We start from the raw sequence: 21048 nt of genomic DNA, 5'->3' as shown, positions 1-21048 counted from the left end.
CACCTAATTATGGTTACAGATATGTTTATAGACCTATCACTATCCTTGAGCAGCTTGAAGCTGGGTTTCCACTGAGGAGACTGGATTGGGACCCCAACACTGAAGCAGCAGAAAAAACTCCAGGATGTGTCTTGGTGCACAAGTGGAAATTTCATTCCAAAAAGCAAAAAGTTTTTCCTTCTTTATCCAGAATGAGGATTTAATGGGACTGGTGATTTAATAAGTCATCTCAAAAGTTTTTGGACTGGTCACTTCTAAATTCCACAAACTTAAGTTTATCTGTAGGATTTTAGTAAACAGATTCAGGTTTTCCTCAAACCAACATTTGGAAACCTGCTGCATTGGGAAAAATACATTTATGGTCAGATGTCAAAGTCACTAGCCTTAGTTTCAATATTGTTGGCATACAGGGTCTAATATAATGTCTTGTGTTAATGCTAATAGAGATTGTTTATGAAATCGATAATATTGTCAATTGACCAATTGTATATTCTCAGAAATGGTGACTTCCTTTCATTCTGTGATGGGTTTGAGACAACCTCTCTTTGTAATGATGCCTGTAAAAATTAATGAGTCCTGGTGTGAGGAACAAGGATTACAAATATTGATAGAGGTAGAAAAAGCTACATGGCAAGCCTTCACAACCCATGGTATAACCCCTGCAGAGGCTGGTAGTCAAAGACGGGTAAGAGAATTGTGGAGAAATATCCAACCTAAGACAGAGCATGAGTATTAAACTGCTCATGGCTTGATGACGGGTAAGGGATTTCTCTGGACATTTCTCACCTAAGACAGGCACAGCCTTTCTGCTGAACAGGGAAAGTCCCTGCTCTAAATATAATAAAAAGGGGGATATGTGGGAAGCCAGCCATAGCCCACTGGCTTTTTGAAAGACAACATTTGTTCCTTTTTAAGGACTGCACATGTTAAACTTGTTTTACCCTGCACGGGAGAAACCCAGACAGCCAAAGATCTGTAGGAGTCAGGTGTTGTTAACTCCATTTTGTTATGTTAAAGATCTGATGTTATCTATAGGAGCAGGTATTGAGGTTACTATGGTAATCCTAGCCCATAATAGTTCGGTCTTTTCCTTTAAAAGGCTGATGCCTGCCTGCAATAAACGTCGCCTTGATCAGATTCTTGTCTTGGCGTCCTTCCTTTCTCTCTGCCCCATCTCCACCCCGCTGCTCTTTCAGGTTTGAGGCACTGCGGGACAGTGCTCTGCGTCGCCGGTTCGCGACAATTGGGATCTTGTGCCTTTACATGACAGATCTTGGTTCTCATTTTTTCCTCATACTCCTGCCCCCCCTTCACTCCCTCCCCCGCCCCATCTACAATTATTAAGGGACAGGGTTTGCCCTCTTCAACCTCTCCAGGCTAAAAACCTTTCCCCATTTTGTCTTTCCAGTTAAAGTTTTTGACTGTAAACTCAAGCCAACTGCCTCCGTTTTAATTTCTATTATCACTGAAGCAAGTTCCCAAGTGCATCCTGTATCAAAACTCCCTGTGGAAAAATCAGGAAATACAGAGAAGGAGCCAGAATAAGAGGTAAGAAAAAGGATTGTTTTCTGACAGAGTTTGAGGTGACGGTTAGATAATGAGATAGTATCCACCCACCCCCGGCAGTCAGAAAGAAAGAAATAACTGAGGTGAGAATAGTCAGGGCAGGAAATAAGGATCTCAGTAGAGATTCACCCTGCCTCCCAAAGGGATCTCATTTGTATTTTGGGTTGCAGTGTGCCCACATGGGGAGGTTAAACCATGACTGGCCAAGTCTAGACATGGTAACTTTGTTTCCTTTGACTATTCAGTGGATTAGAGAGGGATGTAGTATTGGTTGTGAGATTGAAGGCTTCTGGGAAGGATTTTTCTTCCTGATAGAAGACACCCTCAGGAGAAGTTTTCTTCCTTTCTATTGTGAGCCAGTCAGGGGGATACAAAGTCATAGGCGCAGACAGCCATCTTGATGGTCATAGCAGACATTGGTAATGAGGCATAAAGACAGTAAAAACCTGTGGTTGCCAGTAGCCCTGCTAATCTGCCTGCTTCCAGACTTACTGTGACACATGTCCTTATTAATGACCTTTATGAAGTCACCATTAGTTGGTATTTTACTACTCTCAACTGAAGGTATCTTAACTGATTTAATTATTAATGCCTGAGAGAATGGAGAGAGAGAGAGAGAGAGAGAGAGAGAGAGAGCGAGCGAAATTGGAGATAGACTCAGATCTAGGAGATGGAAGACTTGCTAATTAAATGTTAAGGTTTCTAATTAAAAGAAACTACTTATAGAAAACTTGAATCGTGACCCCCCCCCCATATACAGGGCACCCTCCCTCTTAAACTACTCTGTGAGCATTTTCCAAAGAGCATGTGTTTCAAATGAAAGGTCAAACAGGAGATCAGTTTCAATTTGGAGCTACAGGAGGGTGATTATTTCTCTAATGTGATTTGCTTCCTGTTGCTAAAACACAGTCCTTTGAGATGAGGTTGTTTGCTAAGTGAGCCATCTCCTTCCTCTTTCTCCCTTGGAAGAATTAGAGAGTAAGAAGGATCAGTCTGAGGCTCCTCCGTGTGATGGACTGAGGAGCCTTATTTATTCCCTGTGGATAGTGAGTGGCCTGCCACTGGAGAGGCCACAGGCCGGAGTGACAGAGCTGACTCAGGGTAGGGAGAAAATGGCCTGGATCACTGACAGAGGTGAGCAGTGTCCGATTTCTCTGGGGTGGGGTGGGGGATGGAGGGAGAGGTTATGGCAAAGAAAGCCATATCTGTTCCACTGAGCAATTGATGCCACTATTTTTCTTGAAAAAGAGTTTTCTTTTAAGTCATTGAGGATAATTTAACCCCCATCCTGACAGGATGTGGTAATGGCTGCTAATGCATACATTCTTTTAATAAATGAAGAGGCACAAGAAGATTGCCAAATATTAAACAGAGTCCCACATGCCTTATCTGAGTCTATAATGGCCCTATCAAGTGACCTGAGTGAAAGAAATGTGAGTTTTCAGAGGTTGAAGAAGTCTATTTTTCCTTAGTGTGATCTAAATTCACTACTGAGAAGAATGGAAATTCATTGGTCTGTCTTAGGAAATGTTTAGGGGGGCATAGCTCAACGTAAATGATGCGTTTTCTATTGGTAGCAAAGAACATATCAAATAGTTACCTGTGTACTATGGGTTTACATAAATGGCTCCTTAACTGGGCTATACAGCCTAAAAGCCCTATTGAGTCTCTGACCTTTAAAATGTGCAGCCAAGAAATCAAGGAATCTGTGTAATTTGTCATTATTTTGCTAATTCTTTTAAAAATATCTTTCCAGGGTGTGTTTACTTGTTAATTTTTAATTCTACTCTTGAAAGTACTTCTCAAGATTCAAGTAATTCCTAGTATTTTATATATAGGGGACACTTCTTACAGAATTCCTATGAGCCAATAAGAAAATGACAACCCAAAAGAAAAAAAGGACACAAAAATGAGCCAGAAAATCGAAGAAGAGGAAATGGCTGATAATTATCTGAAAATGATTTTAATTTTAGTTTTCTGCAACTTGCTATTTTCCATTCATCACTGTGCCTCTAAGCTTTAGCCATCCATGGTATTCTATGTAGCAATGTTCATTTTCATTGCTGTGATTACATTGCATTGGGGGAGTATTCCACAGTTTTATTCTCTTTGTAATACATGTAGCATGAATCCATATTCATGAAGCTCAAAAGCAGCTCAAAATTACAAAATACCTTGTGTAAGGATATATACATACCTGAAAGAACTATTAATAAACAGGAAAAAAATAAAGAAACAGTCTTAAAGATAACGTCTTTTGGAGAGGAGGCAGAGATCAATGTTGGAGATAGGACTGGACATGTATCAGTCATCAATTGATGTGTAACAAAGCACCCCATAACTTAGTGGTTTAAAAAATTAAGAAAATATTGCTCAAGTGTCTCTGGTTCAAGACTTCAGGCAAGGCTTCAGGCAAGGGGGGCGTTGTCCTGTATTCAACTGGGCTGGGCTTGGCTGGAGGGTTCAAGTTGGCCTCACTTGTAAGCCCTGGACTTTGGTGTTATGGTGCTTCCGATTCTTCATGTAGCTTCTCTCTCCTTGTGCGAGTTCCTCATTTTCCAACAGGGTAGATGAGAGCTCTTTCAACTAAAAAACATCCATGTAATACTTGAGTAATTAAAACAATAGTGGGCTGGGGATTTAGCTCAGTGGCGCCTTGCCTGCTTCAAAAGTGCAAGGTCCTGAGGTCCTGAGTTCAATCCCCAGTACTGAAAAAACAAAGCAAAACAAAACAAACAAAATATGCCCAACAAACTTAATAGCAATTAAAATATATTAAGCAAGAAAATGTACCGCTCTATGATCGTATACTTTTGGGAAATGCTGCATATGGCTCCTCTTTGAGATTCCCAGTTGGGAAGGGGAAATTAAAGGCTCTGAGAAGTCTTGCAAAGAAGATTCTTTTTTTTGGTGTAGAGAAAGGTAGTGTTGGTGTGACCTTCTCTTTCCTCAGGGATATATGAAGGGAGGACTGAATTAGAGATAGCTAGATCTGTCTTTGATCTATCTTATGAAAAGTCCTAACCACCTGCACTCTGCTATTCATGTCTCTGTTAGGACCACACATAACTGCAGGTGACTGAGTGCCAAGGCCCCTGCATACATCTAAGGCCTGCAGGAAGTAGCTGCAAGTCCAGAGGTCAAGAGTGCCTCTTGGAATCAGGTTACTGATGCTTCTGCCCCTCCTCTCACGCTGCCATTACCCTGTCTCCTATTAGCTCATCTTCTTGACTGTGTCTCTTGTTTGCCTTATCCCTGTGACCCACTTAGATCAATTATCCTGACCTCTCTGGTCACGTGGACCTTCAGCTGGTCCCTGATGCTTGGCGACCATAAACTGCTTGGGTTTTTTTTCTCTTTTTTTCCTTTAATTTGAAAGTCAATCCAAGTTAGTTACAATACTCAAAAAGCAAAGCTTCCCTTTGTGTCTTCCAATCCCACTGTCAACAGCTAAGCTTTTCAGTTTCCTTCCAGATGATTTTCCATGTCTATGCAAACACCAATCTGCTCATCCATTTGAACACAATGGGTAGCAACACGTCCATATAGTTCTATAGTCACCTCATTTAATTTATATGTCCCTCATTCTACATTAGCAAATGCATTAAATGCAGACTGATCTAGCTCTTCTTAATAGTGGAAGTTTCTTTAGTTATTCATTTTTTTTCTTGGTCAACACTTGTGCTGCTCTTATTTTTCGCTATTGTGAACAATGTAGAAGTGACCCTCCATGTACCTGAGTACTTTATGGCAGCTCGTGTTTTGAGGAACAAGTTTCTAGAAGGTGCATACAGTCTCATTATCTTACCCCTACTGTCCTAGAGACCTAGGCTGTCACCTACCTCCCTTCTCCAACCACTCTGTGGTTCACCCATTTCAGGGCTTCTCCTTGAGAGCCAACCCCTTGGCACCTGTTCTCTGAAGCTCGTCCCTGGAAGCCTAGGTGACTCACATCTGTTGATAACTATGCTCCAGTGTAGCACTTGCCCTGTTGTGTTATAATTATTTTTTCTAATTGTCCAGTTTCCCTACTAACCTAGAATTTTCTAGAGGCGAGATCAATGTCTGGTGCAGGATTTGGAATCCAGCGAATGAACTAGTGAATGGATTCATTAGCAAATTTTGTTGAACTTACACTGTGTGCTAAACACTGGCACTATGTGCAGACAGTTACGCACAAAACCAAATTCCCTGTTCGTGAGTGGGTAGAGACTCATAATTAGAAAGCAAATAATTGAGGAGATGATCATAAATGCTATGAAGAAAAATAATGCAGCATAGAGAAGGTTATTATGCACAGGTGTCTGATATCTGTGCATAGCCCTAAACGCAGTGAAGGATTGAAGAAATGAATGCCGGTGCAAGGATCCTCACTCCCCTTCATGGAGGAAAGACGTGGGAAAGATTCCCGGAAATGACGTTAACTCCACCAGGGCGTTTGGCATGTATGTCAGAGTCTGGGTTTCTTCGGAGGAGACTACTTTCTCGCAAGGTTGTGCAACCGTAGGTGGGCAGCTTTTTCTGGAGAGTTAACATGGGAAGATGGGCCAGAGCCTTGCCAGGGCAAAAGGGGATAGAAGGAGACAGATCACACTAATTTGCATTTTCCCCCTTCAATTTGCTTTATTTGTTCTTTACCCTGTGATTGTGGCCAGAGGGTTTTTTTTTCCCTCACCTTTATTGGTTATACAAATTCGTAGGTTTCATTTTGGTGGATTTATACATGTACCTAATGTACTTTGATCATTTTCATCCCCCATCACCCTCCTTGCCTTGCTCTCCCCTAGCTTCATGTGTTTTTTTGGGGGGTTCAATGTATATATTTTGCTCATATTCATCCCCTATTACCTACCATTATACCCCTTTCCCTTTTGTTCCCTTCCTCTTTGTTGAATAATAGTCTACTTTTTTGTCGTTTTTTCTGGATTCCACATATTAGGTAGAACATGGAATTTTGCCTTTCACCAGTTTGCTTTTTGAGCGCGGGGGCGGGGGTTGTTAATGGAAATAATTGTTAGTAGGGTAACTGAAATAGCAAACTAGAGCTCCAAGGAGTCAGGGAAGCAGCACCCATAGGAAGCATCCGCCACTCCTCGAGGCCCAAGGAACAAAAGGAAGAGGCTAGAGTTATTAAAGCCTAAAAACCTCAGAAGGTATTGGGGTCAGGGGGCCAAACCTCTGAGAAGTGGGCTCCTCAGCTGGAGCTGGGGTCTGAAGGATCAAGATGAGGCTTTTTTTTTTTTTGTACCGGGGATTGAACTTTCGTTCCTTGTGCTTGCGAGGCAGGCACCGGAACCCCTGAGCTAAATCCCCGGCGAGGCTGGCTTTTTAAACTCTTAAGAAACTGCAAACTAGATTCAGCTGCTACAGCTGGGGTGCATGAAAGTGTGCTGCTGGGGTGATGCACACAGGAACTTTCACAAGCGGAAGTGAACAGGGAGGAGCAAGTCTCTGCCTCCTCCCCGGCCTCATAGTATCCTTCTAAGCCACTGGTGGGGAGCTTATGGTACGTGTGCCGTTTTTCTTCTAAGACAAGCGATGTTAAGGTGTGAGTTGTTTTTCTAAACTAAAACCTCAGTATTCAGGTTTAATTGCAGTGTTGGCACTTTGTGATAAGTAAGTGGGTTTTGGGTAGCAGTTTGGGCACTTGTCTCTGAAAGGTTCACCATCACTGCTCTAAGCATTGAATTTGGTTGGTGGAGTCCCAGTCCTAGTCCCAGCATCACAAAGCTGAGTCCAGAAGGGTAGGTTTGGAGCCCAGCCCTCCCCAAGGGGAGACTGCACACAGGCACAGATGCAAGGTTGTGGGGTCGCTGGAAAGCATTTCTGAGGGTGCCTAGCAAGTCACTTTTCTCACTGTCACTCAGGCCATGGTGACACTCACTTTTTAAGAGTAGTGATGGCATTCTAGACAAGTGGCCCAGTATGAAGGATCGAGGCATGTTGAGGCTTCTGTTCTAGTCAATTTATACTTTATCACAAAATTAATGTAAGGCTTATACAATGATACTCTCAAGTATAATGGTGCTATATGGTAATTAGGTGTTCATGTGGTACAAAGCTCACCAAAATGACTATAATTAGCATTACTTCTACACAACCAAATCACTTAGCTCTTTCCTTCCTATTTGTGTCCCCAGGATCTATCAAGAGCTTCCTCAAGAGCTTTGGAGTTTCCTCAGTTACCACCTACTGCTTAATTATCACCCCATGTGAAAACTCTGACACTCACATAAACAAAATTATAAAGATTCTAGATAGTAGCACACAATAGTTGAGTGTGTTGCCTTTGCCTCCTTCTCTCAATGTTTACCATTTCCCCTTGTTCCCCAGAGGAAAACTCTTGAGCACCAAGAGGCTGAGCTAAAATTCTTAAGGGAGGTATGCATAGAGGGTATGGTGAGACCAGCTCCAACTCGCCAGCATATCTGCATGGACTACTTGAAATTATTAAAGCAGGTTGCCCCTAGGTCTTCCTTCCCCAGTTGCAGATTCGTTGGGGGTAATTTTAGCAGAGAATAAAGTCCTTAAACTTTCCACAACAATGAAAAAGTAAATGTACAAATGGAGGCAAGGGAGCGTATTGGTATTGAGTGAACTTCAGTTATATGGAAGCGCTTGCCAGATCCTTTCTTGTACTGATGGAGAATGAGGAAGAATAGCAGCCAGAAGGGTGAGAAGAAAGATGCCATCAGAGGCAGGGGTGGAGTGGGACAGTGGAAGGAGGAACTGAGGCATTAAAGACCTGACTAGATAGATTTCCTGGTAAAATAGAGGACCTTCGGTTAAATTTGAATTGCTGGATTTAGCACTGAATGAAAATACAGGGGTCTCAGTTAAATCTAAATTGGAGGTAAACAATGAAGAATTTTTAGTATATCATATAATGCTTGAGCTGTACTATACTAAACATTATTGTTGTTTTCCTGCAGTTCAGATTTAACTGAGAGTCCTGTGTTTTTATTTGGCAAATCTGGCAACCTTATTACAAGGCTAGTCCCTCTTTTTGTCCTGGAACTTGTCCTCCTCTCGGAGGGTCTTGTTGCTATGGAGCCAGTGCCTTTTTGATGGCCATATTCTTGACATTAATCCTGGCTTCTCCTGATGCTCTCATCCCTCTGCCCCAATCTGCAAAGGAGCTGTGCCACCACCCCCAGGGAGAGCACATTGAGGGTAGAAGATAATGCATCACTCTGAGGCCCTCCTTCCCCTGTCTCCCCAACATGTTTAATAGCACTTGGTCCTTTCCTGGCCTTCTGGAGTGCTGAGCTTACAAGTCTTTAAGTCTCCACAATGTGAATGTGTCTAAATCCAGCACAACAGATTCTGAGACAAAGGGGGCCACTGGGTATGGGTTTAAATGTGTGCAACATGCTTCTAGCTGAGCAGTTTGAGTTGAAAGGGGTTTAGTCTGCTCCCTGGTAGGCAGCCTGGGAAGATACTGTAGTTGGGAATCTCTCTCTGCACAGCTCCTCCCCAAATTTCTTTCAGGTTTTATAGTGTTATGGATCTTGTTTTAGTATCAAGTGTTTTGGTTATCAAAGTAGATCAAACCTCAAGAAATACTTTTTTACCGACTAGGGGAAAAACAACTGTTGGCAAGGATGTGGAAGAAAGGGAACCCTTGCACACTGTTTGTGGGAATGCAAATTAGCACCATCATTATGGAAAACAGTATGGAGGTTCCTCAAAAAATTAAAAATAGAGCTATCGTTTGATCCAGCTAACCCACTTCTGGGTAAATATCCAAAGGAAATGAAATGCGTATGTTAAAGAGACATCTGCTCTTCTGTGTTCATTGCCATACCATTCACAAGAGCCAAGAAATGGAAGCAACCTAAGTGTCCGTCACTGGATGAGTGGTAACGAAAATGTGCTTACAGGGCGGAATACTATTCAGTCACAAACAGAATGAAATCCTGTCATTTGCAACAATATAGACAGTTTCACGTTCAGTGAAATAAGCCAGGCACAGAAACATAAATACATCGTCTCACTCGTATGTGGAACCTAAAGAAGTTGGTGGAATAGAAATTGAGAGTAGAGAGGGGGTTACCAGCTGGGGAGCGTAAGGAGATCGGGATGGCTGGGGAGAGGTTGCTTAATGGATCTAAATTATAGTTGGATAGAAGTAAGAAGTTGTGTTATGTCTGTGCACAGCAGGGTGATCATAGAATATGATAATACATTATACTTTTGTTTTTGGTACCAGGGATCAAACTCAGGACCTTGCTGTTTTGAGGCAGGTGGTGGAACCACTGAGCTAAATCCCTGGCCCCATTATACATTTTTAAAAGCTAGAAAAAAAGGATTTTGAATTCTTTTATCATAAGAAATGATGAATATTCAGATAGGTATCTTTAACCTAATTTAGGCATTACACAATATATATATGTGCATTGAAACATCACATGATATCCCCCACTAGTACATACAATTTTAATATTTTTATGTATCAGTTAAAAATAAATTTAATTAAAACAATGGAAAACAAAATTTGAGTCTCCAAGGATTCTAATAAGCCAGAAAAAAAAGGGTTCCATTAAATGCTAATTAGTTTCTCTAATTTTCTCTCCTTCCTTCTAATTGCAGGATGGGTGAAACTGTTGCCTAATCCTGGGTGAGAGACATTTTCTTTGCCAGTTGTCCAAATAACGGGAAATTCCTGCATTGTTTGCTGCAGTTTCACAAACTTAATGGATCTATGCTGACTTTTAAAAGCCATCTGTTACTAGGGGCAAAAAGAAATAAAAGAGGAAAATACTTTTAGACACTCTAATACAGGTGAAAGAAAAAATCTTCCTGGAGAAATAAACAAAAAAAGAAAGAAAAGAAGAGAAATGAACAACGGTAAGAAAAACGTCCATGCTCGTCTTCATAAATCTGGATCCTAGTACTCATACTGCAGGTTACCAGGTTCCAAGTGGAATCAAGACTGGGAGGACAGGGCCGGGGATTTAGCTCAGTGGTTTTACCACCTGCCTCACAAGTGCAAGGTCCTGAGTTTGATCTCTGGTTAAAAAAAAAAAAAAAGACCGGGAGGACACAAAGAACAAGGTACAACCTAATCCATAGAACAGGGGCCCATTGTCACACCAAGTAGTTTCTGCTTCCAGGTTTAACCCCCCATTCTTCCCTTTTCCTCCTTTCTTCCTTTGCCCCAGTACTGTAGCTTGAGCTGCTACTGTCTGAATACCCAAGCTACCTCTCCCCTTTGTGCCCACACCCTTCCTGTCCCTTTGCCTAGTTACCCCTACTCCATCGCTCTGGCTACTTCCCGTCCTTTAACTTTAAACATGGTGACTGCCTCCTCCAGGCAGCTCCACCCGGGCCCTCTCAGGGTGGAGTGGGTGTCCTGTCAGGGTGTGCCCAAAACAACATCTGCTGATCCCCATTGTTGCACCAATCATAATATGTGGTATTTCTTGGTTTTGGTCTCAGTCTACTCCATAGTAACTGCACACCTTGAGTTAGAAGGCTGTGTCTTGTTCATCTTCGTACACCTCGTTTACACCTAATTCTAGTATAGTGCCTTGTTCACACCAGGCAGGAAGGTGCTCAGTGGGCAGTGGGGTGGACAATGACTTTGAAATACTTGATAATGAGTTCTAGAATGTTGGATGAAAGTCTTCGTCATCCAAACCTACCAAGAGATTGTGATAATGGAAAGTTAGGGATTTTCCCACATGCATGTTTTAGCATATGGCTTCTGAGGGAATTTAACTCTCAAATAGCAGCACACTCCTTTGCACTATTTTCACAATCTCCATGCTCATTGGACATCATATATTCATGTAGTGTAAGAAATCCCCAGACAAAAATGGTCACTGCATCATTTCTGGTTGGAATTTTAGCAACCCTCTTGGATAACCCATTTTTTCATGAGAAACAGAAGATACAATTGGTTTGTTAGTATATATTTTTTAATTGTGCAAATTAGCATGTATGTAACTGCGTGTGTGTGTGTGTGTGTGTGTGTGTGTGTGTTGATAAGGATAACCCCCAGCTAAGCTGAACAAGATAAAAAAATAAAACATTTCTGTGGTGTAAGAAAGATTAGTTGCCAATTTTAGTCCACACCCATTCATTTATTTAAATGTACTGAGCACCTATTACAAGCCAGACACTTTTAGGAGCTCCAGAAATATCAGTGAAGAGGATGCAGATCTTACCTTCACCTTCTACGAGGGAGAAAGACATAATTAAGAAACCAATTAATACATAGGAAAATAAGTGATAATGGTAAGGGCTAATCAGAGGATGAGATCAGAGGGATGCACTGGAGTGACTGGTGGGAGAGGCGACCTTTGCCAGGAGGTTCTATTTAAGTCAGCACCCAGGGACAAAACATATAAGGATAGAAAGCACTTCAAGAAAAGGAGATCATGCCAATGACCTCCAGGGCAGGAACAAAGATAGCATCTGTGTTGTGTCTTTGGTTCACTTGTTTCCGTCTGTCTCTGTTCTATAGCAGGAGGGAGTGTCTATTTTATTTATCAACATATTCCTAGGGCCCAGCATAGCGCCTGCTTGGCACATAGTTTGTGCTCAACATATATTAATGAATAACAAGTGTACCTCTGCTTACCTGCAGGGCAGTACCTGAAGATGTGGACCCTGAGTGTTAGCTGGGCAGAACGATGCGAGACAGAAACTGTCTTCTCACTGAGTCTGGCATCCAAAGAGGCTCAGAGACTTGGTGAGTGAGCTTCTTTCCTCAGCCACCCCTTCTAAGGCTTCATGTTCAGGCTTGCTTATTTTCTGTGTGTACGGAAATCCGAGATCAAACTTGGTTGAATTCATTCTTACTGCTCAGCTGCACAATAATTTCTGGGCAAAAGGAAGCTTCTTACTAGGAGCTAAAATCCCCCGGATGGTATATGCCAAGCTACATATGTAGAAAAATTCCTGGCTGTCTTCTCTGGTGTAAGGATGATAACAGTTAGCTAGCATGCTGTTCTGGGCCAGCTGGGCCTTTAACTGAAGCGAAACAACCACCACCACAATAACTACAAAAAGTCTGCTGCAGGTGCTGGTTCTAGGTGAAACTGGGGTTATTTGAGGGCCCGTTTCCCATGAGCTACCTTGCATCTCGATTTTGTGAGGTTCTAAAATATTTAAGGTCTTTAAAGACTTTGGGCCTACTTCTCTCTATGTCATAAGTTTCGAGTTCCACCCACATCCCATATTAGGTATAATGCTTCTGCTTTAAATCATTTGAAAGAGGTTTGCTTCTGTTAGCTATTGCTGTGTAACAAACAATTTCAAAACGTTGTGGCTTTCATAGCGTGGGCCTTCTGCTTCAAACGCTGGAACAGCGTAGCCTTGTCCAGAAGCTCAGCTGAGGCTGCGATGTCTCGAATGCCTGGGCATCAGAGGCCGATGGACTTTGACTGGGAGTTCAGCTGGGGCTGGAGCTGGAGGCTTTGCTTCTTCTCTATGTGAGCCTCTCCATGTGGTTGTTTGGACTGCCTCACAGCATGGAGCTGAGTTTCAGAAAAGACTATTCTAGGAGTAAGCATTGTAAGAGGAGGAAGGCAGAAGTTGCCAAGTCAATTAATGGATAGTCCTGGAATTGGCATAGTATCACTTCCTCAGTGTGGAAGAGAACCCCACAAAGGCAAGATATTGGGGGATCTCTTTACTGGGATCATCAAAATAATAGTCAGTGATGAGCTTTCGATTAATGATTATTTTTGTACCTCAATTAAGTAAAACAGAATTACCATATGATTCAGCAATTCGTCTTCCAGGCACTTGTGTATAACCAAAAGAATTGAAAACAGGGACCGAACATCTGTGTTTGTAACATATACACCTGTGTTTGTAACCTTATTTACAAAAGCCTAAGGGTCGAAACAACCTAAGTGTTCCTGAGGGCTGAATGGATCAGCAGAATGTGGTATTGTCTTAATCTATTTGTGAGTTTACTCTGACAGTGAGCTTGGTTGCGCAATAAACTGAATGTGCTTGGGCCATTGAATTGGACATTTAAAAAAAGTTAAAATGCCAAATGTTGTTATGTTTATGTTACCATAATACATTTTTAATTTTAAAATTCATTTAAAAAATATATAAAACATTGTATCTATGTAAGAGTTGAATTGAACTGCAGGTAACTTGTTGTTGTTGCTGTTGAAAGCCTGTGGAAGTTGAGTGTAATGTGTGTGCCTGTAATCCCAGCTACTTAGAGTCTAAGGCAAGAGTATCACAAATTAGAGGCCAGCCTGGGCAGTTTAGCAAGACTTTGTCTCAAAAGAAAACAGAAAAGGGCTGGGGATGCAGTTCAGTGATACAGCGCTTGTTCGGCATGCCTGAGGCCATAGGTTTAATCCCTGATACCACCCCTCCCAAAGAATCCACTGAAAATAAACATTGGCATCGCTTGGATTTGTTAGAAACACATACTCTCAGGCTCGCCCTGCAGCTACTGAATCAGAATCTGCAAACAGGATTCTCAGGTGTTTTATATGCTCATTAATATTTGAGAAACAATGGGATTACATGATATAATGCTGTGTTTTGTGGGCATTTAGTTAAACATTTATTAATTTAGATTATGCAATTTTCTGTCTTGTATTTTGGAATAATTTCACATTTTTTAAGTCCTCAAAATTTTCATAGTTATTTTGAGATGTTCTTGGGCTCTAGGTGCCCCACTGGAAGTGCCCCAGGGGGATTTGGCAAATTTTGCAGATCCCCACCCCCTGACTTTCCCCTCCATGGCTACAGATCTTCAGTCACCTCTGTGGCTTCACAGGAGTGCTTTCCTGAGAGCCTGCTGCAAGGGGGACTCTCTCATGTTTCAGAACCACAGCCCATGGCCTAGAGACTGCAGCCCTGAAGTTAGATCCAGATCTCTTTCTAAGACACCATGTCCCAGGGCTGGTTCGGAGGCCATAGAGGCAAAATCAATTCTGTTAGTCCAATTACTGGATGATTAACTCAACCTTAAAGGTTCCTACTGAAGGAAGCTTCCCAGTCCCATTGGAAAAAAATCCCAACTATTTGCTAAAGTTTAATATCTATGCAGAAAATGCACATACAAGTTTACAAGTCAGCACATTTTCATATTCTGACACTCTTGGAATCAACCCCATGTCAAGGAATGGAATGTTTGTTTGTTTGTTTGTTTGTTGAGGCAAGATCTCTAACAGTTCAGGCTGCCCTCAGGCTCACAATGTAACCCAGGCTGGCCTCAAACTCACAGCAATTCCTCCTGCTTCAGCCTCCCCAGTGCTGGGATTACAGGCATGAAGAAATAAAATATTATCAGCCACCATTTTCCCCAAGATTAACCACTATTTAGACTAGTATAAAGTAGCTTTTACCAGGTTTTGTTCTTTATATAAATAGGATAATATGCTGTGTTCTCTTTTGTGTATATTTTTGTCAACTGTATACTTATGAGAATTAGTTATATGTAATTGTGGGTGTTTTTTTTTCTGTGTAGTGATCCATTGTGTGAATTCAGACGATAAAAAATTGATTATATTGTGGGTGACTATTTGGGCAGTTTCCAGTTGGGGCTATTGTGAACAGTTCAGTGTACATCTTAATACTTTCGTTGGGGGAAATACTTGGCATTTCTATGTGAATTACTTTGAAGTGGACTTGTTGGGTCATAAAGAGACACCTACGTTTAGCCTTACTGAAACTGCCATGCTCTTTCCTACACTGTTAGCCCCGTTTTAAATCTCACAGTGAATGCTCCTGACCCCATTCTCTCCCTTCTTAAGAGTTGTGACAAATCTCAAACGTGACATTCCTCTCACGTGCAAGATTTACAAATTTCTACCAAAACATTAGTGCTAACATTTCAAAATAAATAAATTCATCTATGAAATCCGCAGCAGTGGCAGGTTGAAAAAGCTAACAATTGACAGCTCTAGTGCCGGGGATGCTAAGATGGTTTTCTTTGTTACTGAGAGAGCTGGGGAGCCTTTTGCAAAAGCTGCTGCCAATCAGGCTTGCCTAGCTCGCAGGGCTAATTAACAGCACTTGGGCAAGCAAGGGGTGGGTGCTGGTGCCTGCACAGGATGCAAACTGAACCATCCCAAGGCTTGTGACTAATTATAAATACAAAGCGCTTAAAGGTTGCAATAAATCCCAACCCCCAAGAAAAAAAATACCTCTTCAGAATTCTAATGCGGGCATGCTTGTGAGTGTTGGCTCAGGAGCAGAGGTGCTAGGAAAAAAAAAAAGTCTCTCAGTGCTGACTAAATCACACAGCATCCTGTATCGTGCAACCACCCTTCCAATCATGCACTGAGCAGGAGCAAGGCTTTCTTTGTGTGGTACAGGATTTGGGGGCAGTGTGTCAGTTCCATTTCCAGGGGAGCCTGGGGCCCTAGCATGATAAACCTGTTATTCTCCTGCTCTCCTTAAGCACGGAGGGGCAGGATGAGGTAATCCAGGCCCCTGCAGGGGTACGTGGAGTTGCATATGCAAGCTTTGATCCCCACTAGTTACAAACCACAAATAATACATAAGGTATGCAAATTAGGCACCAATTAATAGTGTTTATTAACGTCTCCTGAAACCTTGTGAGGAGAAGCTGTAAGCACTTGCAGGCGAGGAAAGCCACGCTTGTGCGCTTTGTTGCAGAAGCCCGTCTGGTCTGGCGAAAACACTGTGGCTACTGGGAGGGCAGAATGCAGCTGGTGCTCTCAGGCATTTGAAAAAGTGTCCATCCACTCAGGTCAGGCTTGAGGAACAATTTGGTGTGAGAGTAGGAATCAGAAGAAAATAAGTATCTCTGTTTCCCCTTCCTTTGGAGCACTGCCCAGCCCTAGGTTGTGATGAGTTCTGAATGTACAATTTCAGGGCCTCCCCTAACCTCTGAGAGAAGAGACCAGGACAACCCAAGGCCCAAATAATCTGGGAGAAGGGGGATAGGCGTGGGGACTGGGGGAAGGGAAAAGGAAACAGACAATGATTACTTAAAAGAACGGTGAAAAATCACTAGTAGTAGCCTTCTCATCCTTGAGCTTCATCTTCCCTGATCATCACTGACCATTTTATGGGCTCCTTTTCAGAATAAAAATGTAAATGTATAAAACACAGCATATAGCATATTAAAACACAATTATAAAAATATTTAAAGTATAATATAATGACAAATGTGCTTCTTTATTAACTAATTATCAAACTTCAACGACTAGAATCATGTCAGACTAATGATGAGCATAGATATCTACAAGACTATAATGTCATACAAAATATTTTCTGTGATTTCTCTTGGTGACAGTCACAGGCACCAGAACTCTAGTGTGTCACCTACCATCATAATAGAAGGAAATGCAAAATTAACCTGTTAGTGGCCAGTGAAAATAAAGGTTGGGATTTTTTTCCCTGTTCATGTTTATAGATTTCCTGCCTTCTAAGCAGTCTCCCAGGTTAAGACCTTATGAAGCAGGTTTGCTAATCCCAAGGGAGGATTCGCACTGTGTGGAGATAGCAGAGATTTTCACTATGATGACCATCAGGGATAGGAACCCAAACATTTTGCCCCACTGGGATTTGGGCTGCAGTTTTCCCAACTGAATCTGGTGAATCTTGTTCATATATGGCAAGTTATAGAAAACAAATTTATTACTTAGAGATAGGCAGCAAAAGAAAAAGAAGCCTAGGATCCATAGTGAGCCAGTCCCCAAGACTCACAAAAGCTGCCTGGGGTGAATGGAGTCTGGATTCCATGTGACTCACTTGCACTGCAGATGCGGGACACCACCACCACCACCACCACCGCTGCCACCGCTGCCACCCGACCCTGCAGAAGACAGATCACCCTGTGTTATACACCTCAGGGCAACATTGCTGTCTGGGAAAAGCTCTGAAGGACATCCTCCTTCCAGGAGGAGAAAGGATCAAGGCCTGGGCTGTGTCAGTCAGCTCTCCGCTGCCTCAGGGAAGTGGACTTCCAGTGCATTCTACAGTCACTTTGAGAACTGTAGGCATGAAGAAGTAGGTAGAGGGTGGTGAGGGAGAGACGCTAGGTTGGCCAAGGCTATCCAGGGGCTGAACAACAGAATCTCTTGTCTACTATTATTTACCAGTGTCATAAGCTGGATTTAAAAAGATATTCAAGGTTGTCATAAACATTGCCCTTGCTTCAGAAGACAAGAATTAAAATGATTCTTATGAAAATAATCATTTCTATAGACATTGTATCAGTGTTTACTAGAGAAACATATAATGCAAGATATACACATACACAAAAAGTTACAGGATTGGCTCACAGTGGTCACCCACAGAGCTGGATGTGGAAGAGTGCAGAGGGTCTCACTACACACTGGAGACTGAAGGATCCAGTCCAGGGTCAGGTCAGGAGCTCGCTCTAGTGTCCCACGTGAGTCTATATCAGGAGGCCAGTGGGCCTGTGATAGACAGCAGAAGAGTCTACTCTGGAAGGCTGAGGGTCTGCGCTGGAAGCCAGGAGATGACTTCCCAGGTAAAGGCGAAGGCTGGAGCTCCTCTGAAGAAACAGAAGCGGAGCCCTAGCAGGTGGAATTGCTAAGCCAAGTTAGTTGAGCTTCTCTTACTCTTGCATGTACTTTGTTACCTTTATATCTAAGTGTTTCACTGAGGGGTGCTAACATAAATGCTATTGTATTTTAAATTTCAAATTATGTACTTCTTGTGGGCTTCTTGTACACATCATATTCAGATGTTGGATAAAATAATCTATACTTAGGTATTATAGCTAGTTGACTGATTAGTGTTTTTGAGTTGAACTCTTTCCTTACTAATTTTCTGCTTACTGGATCTATTCCTTATCACCTCCAACTATAATAGTGGATTAATCTATTTTTTCCTTGTACTTCTATCAGTTTTTGCCTCATGTATTTTGATGTTTTGGGATGCATGCACATAAACGATTGTTATGTCTTCTTGGAGAATTGAGCTTGTGCTCTCATATGCTATCCCTGGATAATTTCCCTTTCTCTGAGAAGTGTTCTGCCTGAAATTAATGTAAATATACTTGTTTTCTTTTGATTGATATTAGTATAGTTTCTCTTTTTCCATTCTTTTACTTTTAATCTATATGTCTTTATATTTAAAGTTAGTTTCTTGTAGACAGCATATAGTTAGGCCTTGTTTTTCAATCTACTATAACAATCTTTGTTTTTTAATTGGTTTAGTTACCTTAGTGAACACAATGGACTCAGGGACACTTCCACAGTACATACTTGTCATGCATATTATGCAGAGATTGCAGGCCAGTATACTGAACTCTATTCCAATCCGTCTGCGGCAAGGAAGTTAATTTGTAGAAAGCCAATATTTTTTAATTTCCTGGACATCCATTTTTACTTCATGTTTTACAGAACACACAGGTTTTGCCAAGCAGATGTACTTGTGTGGGATTCGGGAGGCAGAAATTAACATAGTGAGATGGAGGTTGTTTTCCTTTCATTCGTGGTGTTTTGTCTGGCAAGCATGGTTGTTCAATTTTGATCAGTAGAAAACCCACCTAAATGGCTTAAACAAAAAGGAGCATATTTTCCTTATATATCAAGAGGTTTGAACAGAGGTAATCACTGCATTGGTTTACCAGTTTGCCAATATCAGAATCAATCAGGATTAGTATATGTGCAATTCTTTTGGACTTTCCTTAATGGTTACAAGGCTATTCTGGAAGGTATAGCTATTACATCAGTATTCAAGGTAACACAAAACAAAAACAAAGTAGAAATGGGGAACAGCAGCAATTATGCCTGCTTATTTTGATCAGGAAGGTGAAAGCTTTCCTAGAAGTCCTCACAACAGACATATAGGTTGATTTCACTCTCCTTGCCAACTGGAACAAAATTAGGGTTCTGTTGGTAAGAAAGAAGTAGAGAGAGATGAGAGTAACCTAGTCCATAGAATTCATGGCCTTTGTGCTTCAGGAGCTAATGAGGGCTTGTAGAGATAAAAGTAATATGCATGAGCCCTTGAATAATAACGTGAAATGAGGCAACAAAAATGTGACAGAGCTGACATTTTAGAGGAGATGGAGACTTTAAGCTTCTAATGCAGCCCACCCTCATTTTAAAGGCTTGTGTGTTTCAGCTGAACATATGGACAAACTCTTGCTCATTGCACTGTGTGTAGCTGATGTTACTTCCCAAGGCAGAAGTGTGTTTTGAGTAATTTTTCCAATGGACCTGCCTTCTGCAGGGTTGATGGGCAAGCAGTAGTGAACTTGGATCCAAAGGGATGACAGGTCACTATGCAGGCACAGGTCTTTCTTGTTTCCCTATCCCCAAGGGAAGTAAGATGAGCCCATTGTAAAGAGTCAAATTCAACAGAGATATGTCTTCTTTTGGTGGAAGCACCAATATTTATTTAAACTTTTGACTCTTTACTCCTAAGAATTGTGACTTGACCCATTTATATTTGTTTTTTTTTCTAGAATTAATTTTTTTTTCACATTGACAGATACCATGAAAAACAATTACATTTTCTCACATTACAGCACAACATTTCACTGGAATAATTTTTGCTATTAATAAAATTTTACTGATTTGTATAACTGAAATAAGTCTACGTTCTTCAAGGTAAAGCAAAATGACATAGTAAATGATTGTTTAAAATTTTAAAATCCAGAAATAAACACATGGCTTCATTATAAATATCCTAGGTAGCCCATTACTATATTACTTCCATGATCACCTAGCCCCATTAAGATGCATTCCTAACATTGTTTTGGTCAATTGAACTACAGCAAAAAATTAACAGTTCAAAAGTATCAAGCATACATTTTAAACTGTGTGGTAACTATACCCTGTTTATGGAGTTTTAACATTTTACTACCCATAGAGTTGTTTTCAAATAATTTTTTACTATTAATCTGGAAATATTGACTATTTAAAATCAAATGAGTGGTTTTTATGTTTGCACAAAAGATTAATCACAAAAATTAATTTGAAAATTTCAAATAAGACCATTGGCAGATAAAAATAGAGCAAATTTTTCTAATGGATTGTTTTCTGCAGTAGTTGGTTTCAAACATGTACAGAAAAAGTAAACTTACTGGGGCAAAGAGATTCAGTACTTTTAGAAATTAGTTTTTAAGTTCAGTCTTAAACATTTTTGTACCTATCAAAATATGATCTAATTATTTTTCATTTGCTTATAGAAAAATAACAACAGGTTTTATTGTTGCTTGAATTGAAGATTTTAAATAACTAAATAAATCTAAATTGGGGCCAAAGTACTGTTATTTGAAATTCATAATATAATAAGTTTAAGTAATTTTAGTTTCTTTTAAAGTGATGCAAATTTCAAATACCATGTCTGTTATTCAGAATGTCAAATTATAGCATGTATTGACAGTAGATGTCTATGGCAGGGAGGCTTATGTGCAGTTGGCTATGAAGGGTAATCACGAAAGAAAACTTTTTTTCTTTTTCTTTTTTGGTACTGGGGATCGAATAAAACTTTTTTTCCTCGAGAGGTGAAAATATCAAATAGAAATAATGTCAGGGAAAAGAA

The 21048-nt window shown here is 41.0% G+C and overlaps 1 protein-coding gene across 1 annotated transcript in view; it reads left to right on the top strand.

The window, feature by feature from the left end:
• Positions 1 to 2604: 2604 nt before the first annotated feature.
• Positions 2605 to 21048, top strand: part of Galnt15 (polypeptide N-acetylgalactosaminyltransferase 15) — a 192091-nt gene continuing 173647 nt past the window's right edge. The window contains exons 1-3 of the mRNA XM_033756961.1: positions 2605 to 2700; positions 10159 to 10416; positions 12161 to 12265. The gene's annotated coding sequence lies outside the window, so the exon portion shown is untranslated. The remainder of the gene's footprint in view (positions 2701 to 10158; positions 10417 to 12160; positions 12266 to 21048) is intronic.

The sequence above is a fragment of the Fukomys damarensis genome, unplaced genomic scaffold (assembly GCF_012274545.1).
Source record: "Fukomys damarensis isolate Sample0158 unplaced genomic scaffold, DMR_v1.0_HiC HiC_scaffold_28, whole genome shotgun sequence".
In the NCBI taxonomy this organism is placed as follows: Eukaryota; Metazoa; Chordata; class Mammalia; order Rodentia; family Bathyergidae; genus Fukomys; species Fukomys damarensis.
This window is presented reverse-complemented; position numbering and strand designations above follow the sequence as displayed.